We start from the raw sequence: 9002 nt of genomic DNA on the forward strand, positions 1-9002 counted from the left end.
TGGATAGGACCTTCACTGATACCATTAGCTGACTGGCCAGGATCAACAGGGTTGGTTACAGAGCGCAGGTGCTACGTTTTTGTCAGTGGTCATTCCTTTTCAGATTAGAAGTAAGAAGTGATGATGATGCAGAGCAAAAAGGACAACAGACTCGTAGAAGGTGACTTGCAGGGTACATGGGTAATGAAAACAGAGAGGTTTAGACATGTGGTCTCCATTAAATTTGGACACAGCACACAATATATAGCACCTGCTCTCTAAAAAGAGAGGGAAAGCTGAGATGTGGTGCATACAGTTAGCAAGTGGTGAATGGGCAATGTCTCTGGGACCATCATTTTCTCTCTCCAGAAGCAGAAGACAGTGTTGAGGGTAACAGTGGTGGCTTTCAAGGAATTTCCTCACCCCTGTGAGTGAAGTGCAGCCCATAGTGAAACTGGATATCCCAACGTGCTTCTCCCAGTCAACATATTGTCTTTCTGTTCAGGCATTTTGGATCAAGCGGGTGAGGCATCTGCCAGAACCTCTTTCTGCAGAAACATAGACGAGTTGGAGATTAAATATCCAGGAATAATACTGTGGGATTCAATGAGACCCTGCTGAGCCTCTGGCTTCAAGGTCAATGTAAGCCCTTCGAAGCTGTTGGAGAGCATTGTAACAACCTTCTGTGCTTGGCATTTCATTTTTTGTCCCATGATATCTCCCTTTCCTTTGCTGGCAGCTCTGACAGCAAAACCCAAATGTAGAAACATGTAAGCAACAGGACAACAATGTCCAGGTTTCTACATTCCTTATTTTTAGACAACATCATGACTTGATGGCTGTGGTGGAGATTATGTTCATCAAAACATTTGGTTACCAAGCTGAAACTCAGCAGGGTGGGCAAAGCCTGAAGTGTGAAGCCCCAGGACTGAGGTTAGAAGCTGACTAAATGATAAGGTTAAGTTATACATCTGACTTGGGCTGGGCTGCGAAGATTCAGATAAATCACATGAATAGAGGAAAAGCAAACAAAAATACTAATAAAATCTTGACTATTTGTTCACGTGTGAATTTTTCTACTTATCGTAGCAGTAATTCTTACATCCTAAATCTCAAGAGATGAAGAAGATAGCAGGGAAGTGTCAACTCCCTTGTGCCTCAAATAGTGCTGCCTAAGTCACACTGGTGGGTGCACTGATTTACTGGAAACAAAGCTGACGAGAGAAACTAAAATCAAAAACTGCATTCCCCTCTCAACAGTCCTGTTAATAACTGACACGGATGGGGTAGTCATAGTGTCTGGTCACAAAAATAAGAAAATACTGCCCTGAAATTGCTGGCAAGAAGAAGAGCCATGGAAGGACAGTATCTGAAATAAGGATTGTCATGGATCCCAGCCTGATGCTTCTCTCCGTAGCCACCAGGTCAGTGCATTTACCACACATCGCTATTTTTGGAGCTGAAACCTGGATCCCTCTTCCCACATTGACAAATGGAGATCACTACTATAAAGATGCAACAAATATTAAAGAAATATCCCACTTATCTTTTGAGAGGATAAAACCTGGACACAACAGCGTGCATTCTTCAGCATTTGCAGTTTTGAGCATAAAACAGGAACCAGCAACACGGCTGGCAGCAAGAGAGTGCAGCTAAGGGACTTCTGCTGCAAGAAGGCAGCAGAACGGCACCATGAAGTCACCAGGGTCAGAAGTGAGAAACACAGTTTCTTTGCCCCCGCTGTTTCGCCAGTCTTTCTGCATTACCCACGGCACGTGCCATTTAACCTCTCAGTGCCTCGTCTCCTCCCACTGGAAAGTGGGGAGCAGTAACATTAACCTACCTCATGAGGTGCTGAGGGGCTTAACTTGCTTAACTAACACGTGTGCGGGCCACGGTTATGATTCCTGAGCAGGTCATCCAGTGGAAATCCAAGGGTTTTTGTCTTAGTTATCAGCAAGTTCTTCAAATGTGCTCTCTGAATTGGTCCAGCTGGAAGAAAGCGGGTATCTCTCCTGCCTTATAATGATATTAAGCCAGACAACTCCTCCACATTATAATGATATTAAACCAGAGACAAATGTAGCCTGATAGCCAAAAAGTGAGCACTGTCAGTGAATAATGCCTCTTGGCATGAAAAAGAAAAAAAAAATCCTAGTGCTTTACTGTGCTATTTGTTTTTATTTTGTCTCTTGTTCACTTAGAAGTTATGTGGTAACAAATGCAGTCCTGTAGTTTAAAATGCTAGCTAATAAACATCTTTTGAAAAGGTTCCTTGCTGTTACTTTATATGCATGTGTCCATAAATGAAAGAGATTGATATCTGCTTCTACCAGACACAATTATATAGCCTATAAAACCATCAAGAAATGTATTTTTGCAACAAAAGGATTAAAACAACACCCTATCTTAGGCACCACTTACATTTATTATTCATTAAAAAAATGGGTGAAAAGTACAGATGCAAATAAAACCAAGACATGTCCTTCAGCCACCATATGAATTGTATTTTTCTGCTTATTAAGGGGGGAGTGGCTAGGCATAACACTAGAACAAATATTTGAAGGGTGGCATTGAGAATGTATTTCACCTTTCATCTCCCCTGGATTACAAAAGACTCCATGAGCACTGTCTAACTCCTAGCTGTGAGTCCCAACCAATGTTTTGAGAAATAGTGCCTGAAGCTAGGCTCTGTGTACTGTTTGATGGACACAACCCAACTCCATGAAGCACTGAGCATCTGGACAACTAACCTACTGAAGGACAGGATTTTCAGTAGTGCGCAAGGGATTTGGGCAAATGAAGCCCATTGACGAATGCGCCTTCTCTGAATAACCAGATTCAGTTGGAAAGAGAGAAAAGTGTCAGCCCTGCTCATTCTGTATCTGGCTTCATTGGACTTTTGCTTACTTCTAACCAAATCATGTATTTGGAAGAAATTTACTCTCTATATAGGTATGTACACATATGTATAATGTATACACAGGTAGCGTATAGCAAAGGAAGACACTGGATCGTGTATCTGTGTTAAATAGTGTACACATCTGAAATTGTAATATATTGTATGTAAATTACCATTTATTATGCCCAGAAAACTTATTATGTTGAATTGAAAAACGGCTCTTTTTGCGAGTTAACGGCCAAGAAATAAGATATTGGCAAAAATTATAGGTTCTCTCACATCTTCCTTTTGAAGAAGAAAGTGTTGGGAAGCTTTCAAGAAACATTGATGCTAAACTGGTTGTACAATGGGTGCAATCTACTGTGCTGATTGCTGTAATCAACACTGGTAATAAAATAACAGACAGAAAAGGTGGAAAAATATCTCTTTTATGGTGTGAAATTTAAAATGTGATTTTGATTCTGTCTGGAGATCTGTTACTTACGAGCTAATGCCCAGGGGTAAAGGCTTTGAATAAACACCCCATTTGCAATTGATTTTAAATATAAAGCACCTCAAAAGGTGGAAGAAATGTAGTGGAAGCATGCCAATACTTTGAAGTATGCAAAGCTCCTTGGGAAAATCAAGCTGTTAATTACAGCTGTAAGCCACGGACACCTTTTGTGAAAACTGCAGCCCACAACCAAAGAAATTTTAATAATTACTTTATATTTTAAGGGCACATTTTCAAAAGCCCAAATGGCAGGTATATATGTCAATCTCCATTTGACTATAAATGAGAACCTATCATTTAATTCCTCCTTTGTGAATTTGAAAAGATTGTCTCCACACTTACCAATGGAAGATAAGACTGCTCTGAGGTCTCAGCTTCCTTATCTCCGCTCTTATCCCTAATGCAGACAATGGGACTAAAGTAAATGCGCACAGCCAAGGCTGATACCTGGATGGCTGAATAATGGTTATTGTCTGTCAGATTTCCACAATGGGGAGATTACAGCAACGTAGTCTAAGTGAGATACTGCCCCGCTGAAATCTAAAGAACAGAAAAAAAAATTTTAAAAACAGCAAGACTTTAGCACTATTAAAATGAAAATATAATCCTGTCTCACGCTAAGCTGATTAATTCCTTTGCAAAAATGACATTTGAAATAATGTATCAGGGTCATTACTTTCCTAGTCATAGGAATTACCATTTCAGACGAAGCAAGAAGAGCAGGGAAGGAAATCGTGCAAGAGCAGGGCCCAAGGTGCTGCTTTTGGCATCCAGCTCTTGCTGATGGGCAGGAGTGACCCCAGACTGGGCAGAGCCTGCTGCAGAGGTGAGGACTGGAGGATTCAGCTTTTCCAAGGCATTTGCTGCCTGAGCATCACATGTCACCATGTGGCATTCTGATTTGGGCAAGAAAAAGCTATCTTCTGCTGAGAGCTAGCCTTAGGCTGGATGTGGGCTGGGGTCTCAGGCAGAGTGGCCTTGAAAGACAAGCAATATTTGCACCCACAGCTGTCTTAAATATTTTCTCTAAATGTATCATGTCTCATGGCACTGACTTCTGACACTAGTCTGCGTTGCACCTGTAAAGGAATACCTCTGAACAAGGACAGCCTCTTGTTGCCTACTCCTTGGAGCAAGCAGAAAAAACCCTCTGAAGACTAATTTTTAAGGTTTTCCCCCTTTGAGAATACACACAAGACTCACCTTGACCAGTTGTCCAAACTAGACTTCTCTTTTAAGTGCTGGGTATGTGGGTGAGTGTGGGTATGTGCACTTGCAACCATAGAAATTAGCTTAGGAGAAAGTGCCTGGCAACACAATCTGTGCAAAATGCATATAGATGATGATGGAGGGGGAAGGAGGGGAAGATTTTACGGCTCTACTTGTCACGCAGATTTATAGAAGGAAACTGTGTGTTTAGCTTAGAGGGAATTCAGAGAGGGAAAAGAAAGGACAAGTTAATTGTAATGACAGTTTGAATTACTTGAACAAATATATTTTGGGAAATGGGACAGAATATTAGAGCTGTAAAACTCTAGCCTCCTGGCTCTTTCCATTTCATCTGGATTTTTATTAGGGTCCAAACTCATTTCAACTATGAAATTTTAAACCTTTCTTACTGAGGTGCTTAATGGCCACAGTTTTATAGGTACAGTTGAGAGGAGTGCCGTGCGCAGACTATAATTGCAGCAGCCATCAAGTAAAAATGGTTTTTCGTCTAGAGTTATCATAGATTTATAGAATGGCCTAGGCTGAAAGAGACCTTAGAGATCGTTTAATCCAATCTCCCTGACGTGGGCAGGGACGCCTCTCAGCTAGATCAGGCTACTCAAGGCTCTGTCCAACCTGGCCTTGAACACCTCCAGGAAGGGGGCAGCCACAACATCTCTGGGCAATTTATTCCAAAGTCTTGCCACCCTTATACTGAAGAATTTCTTCCTAAAAAAAGATTTTTTTTTCAGGAAGTTTCTTCCTGAAACTTCCTTCTAGTTTCAGGAGAGCTGCCTTTCCACAGAACAGGAAATGTAGAGTTATTTAGCCATTAGGGCAAAGAGACAAGACAGTGTCTGAGGAGATAGACAAGTATTATTTGCACCAGATAGTAGCCTCAGTATCTAATGCATGTTGCTATGTCCTAGCAGGCGCAGGAGAAGAGGAGGCCTTGTTTCAATGGGTTGATTCCTTTGGAGAGGGGCTGGTGAATAGCGGAAAAAAACGAGGACACAATCAAAATGGGAGGCCCTTGTGGTCAAATGGTTTGCCCCAGGCTCTCAGGCACTCTCTGTCCTAAAAAACAGAGGACATGAAAACTGTGCAACTCTGTTTTGAACTGAGCTAAATGGAAATGGCACTTACTGAGCTGCCCAGAGCTCTCACCGTCACTCACACAGAGTAATGCTGGTTCAGGACCTCTGTGTGCGTCATTCTTTACCTCAGCAACACACAGAAGAATGCCTGGTGCCCAGCAGTGATGCTACCCGGCAGTGATGCTACCCAGGATCGATGCTGCCCATCAGCTTGTCCTTCCCCAAGCTCAGCCTCCCACAGAAGGTCTCTCCCCATCTCCTGCTCACTCTTCTGCAGCCCAGCCATGGAGTGCTTAGCAGGACGTGGCTTCCTTAAAAAGCAGAAAAAAGGAGGGAAAGAAGCAAGAAGAGGGAAAAGTCTGCCCACAAATGAAAATAAGTACTTCTGTGACTGTGCCAAAGGCAGTTTTTTGCCATTAGCTGCTCTTCACTTCTATAGTCATAGCTGTGATATTTGTGCTTTCTCTTCCTTAGTCCTCTGGCAGTTGATGTAAACACTACAGCACATCAATATTCTTCCCACATCTTATCTGGTGACAAAAGCCATGAAAATATGTGACTAACAGCTCCAGTACAAAACACCTTTGTGCTGGTGCTTTGCCAAAGGAAGAAACCACTGAGGCTGCTTGACAAGTACAAACCCTCTCCATAGGGCCATTTCCTTACCATGTGAATCCCACAAACCAATTAGTTGAAACAGTTTAATTGGGAGGAGGTAAACCAGCCTGGTCCAAACAGACAGACAAAAAGATACTCTGTTTGATTTCACAGAGGAGCAAGCAGCCTAAGAGAGAAGTCTGAGGCTTACCCTCAGTTCAGGTATGGAGCAACCCCGTGCAGACGCACGGCACACAGCTGGGGAAGGCCTGGCCCAGACGGCTGGCGGGTGCAGGGCCAGGAGGCAGCCCGCAGCAGGACCCACCAGTGCACCCAGGACTGGAGCAACCACCCACAAAGCAGTTTAGATCCAGAGTTTCATTCCTCAGCTTCTCCATCCCATGCTGCTGGGCTGCTGCCTAAGCCCTAAAGCATTCGCAGTTGCTTCCAAGCACATCCCTTCACAGTGCGGAGGCTGCCCTGAAGCCTCATGGTCACTCCCGGGTATGGCCCTTGTCCCTGGCTCAGCCTGGAAGGAGCTGAATGCCCTCCTGCTGATCTCTCATGAGCCTTCAGGCTGCGCCACCCTGCTCAGTCCTCCGATGTTAAACTGACCCTAAAGCTGCCTCGGTGGGGCTGCAGGGAGGCCAGCCATCCCAAAGGCAGCATCGACTGAACATAAATATCTTCTGACAGATGCTTGTGCTGCCTGCTCTTAAAATCCTGCAATACCACATCCTCCCTGGGCACTTTATACCAGTGGTTAACCATCCTTAAAACTAGAAAGTGTTTACTAGTAGCTGGGCTGGCTCTCCATTGCTGTAACTGGGGTCTGTTAATGCCCTGTGCTACCTGCAGTGGGTATGAAGGAAAGTTTATGTACTGAAGTTTGTACAAATATCCATTAGGTTTCCTCCGCTCTTCACTTCTTCGGACTAGCCGACCTCCAGTCTGGGGCCCTCCTCGAAGCCCCACTGTTTACAGAAAAGCCTTTCTGCCATCAAGTTGTATGAGCCCTGCTTGCCTCCACCATATCCCAGCATGGTTTGAGGAATTTGATATTTTTTTTTTACTATGTGTTTTTCAGCTATTTCATTAGATGTCTCATTATACCACACAGAGGTGACAACTCATCCACAAACAACAGCCCTATCTTTTCCGTAACACCTGCTAAGATTTCTTGGCAGCCCAGAAGTGACTAATTTTGAATATTTACAAAAATCCTACCAGAGAGAATAAAACCCTCTCCTGACTTAATGACAAATAAACTCACACATTTTGAAGCACTTTTCCAGGGCCTTCTGCACTGCTGCAAATTCTGGTTCCTGCCACGGTGGCAAATCTGATGAGAGCTGAGGCCACGTCCCACAGCTGAGCAGCAGAGAGGAGGAAGGCTGAGCCCCTGTGCCAGCACCTGCGTGGGCAAGCAGGCGGAAAGCTGGTCCCCATGCGTACCCGGGATATGGATAAGTGCATTTTCATATTACATCTAATGTAATAAGTCAGTTAAATGCCCCCTAGTCTGGGGAGGGCAGAATGTTAATAAACGGTTGTTACCAGCAGTTGACAGTTGGTTAGCACAGATTAATTCCTAATGAAGAAAAAGACTCTTTATGTAATGTAATGCTTCTGGCTGGGGATCAAGGGTTGCAATCATCCACCCACGGCAGACCTTTAAATCCGGCTTTGTTCCACTGCAGGAAAAATAGACAAAAAAAAAAAAAGATCTGCTATTTTTTAAAGGTTATGATTCAGACAGCGTCACTGGGATCCTAATTCCAGGAGCACTGAGCTTGTTTCCTAAAGAGTACAATATGTTGCACCATAGTCTGGTGATGCAGATGTGGCAGAGAAGGCGGTGTGAGGCGGAAGGGGGGCACCGCATGGACCCACTGCCCCCAGGGATGCAGGAGAAGGCCTCGTGCAGCCCCAGACATGCCAGGGCACATGGTGGGGTGATGCCAGCTCCCTGGCTACAGCCACGGGTGCTTGAGGCTGGCTGGTGTGTGTCAGGGCATGCAGGGTTGCACGGAGTCATCCTGGAACAGTGCAAAGAGCAGGGGTGCAGCAGTATCGGGCTGTGCTTGCACGTGGGGCCAGGATAGCCAGCCCTCACCTTCCAGCAACCACAAGGAAACCGGCTGTCTAAAGCAGGAGGTCAAATCCAGCTTAAGCAGCAAGGGTTTTGGCAGGGGACTGCACAGCTGCCTGGATCCCAGCAGCCAGTGTCATGGCAGGCGTACACACACAGGCTTACACCCCTGCAGCCATCAGGAGGCTCCTGGACCTTTATTTTCGCTTTCATTTCTACAAGAGAGCAATGCATTTCATACTGACTCCCTCTCCTTCCCTTATGACATTCCGTTACATGAAGCATTAGGAGCTGGTTCCTGGGCTCCTCTGCAGATGACATTGTCTCTCCAGGCTGTGTCAGTGTCACCCTTGGCACAGGGGACTTACAGAGGCACCTGCAGCCACCCTGGCTGAGGTTCTGAGATATGGTCCCAAAGCCATGAGACCAAAACCAAAACTCACAAGAAAGCCAAATCCACAGAAGCAGCAATAGTGTCAATAAATACTCTATCAGTGAAGGAGAAAAATGACTATGGTTATCTTGTTACATAAGTATACTGATACAATAAACCTGATTCACATACTGGAAAGTGATTTGTACTTGTGAGGACTGTTTTTTTACTATATTTAATATTACTCATGATCTGATAGG

The sequence above is a fragment of the Apaloderma vittatum genome, unplaced genomic scaffold, assembly GCF_000703405.1.
Source record: "Apaloderma vittatum isolate BGI_N311 unplaced genomic scaffold, ASM70340v1 scaffold21093, whole genome shotgun sequence".
Lineage (NCBI taxonomy): Eukaryota > Metazoa > Chordata > Aves > Trogoniformes > Trogonidae > Apaloderma > Apaloderma vittatum.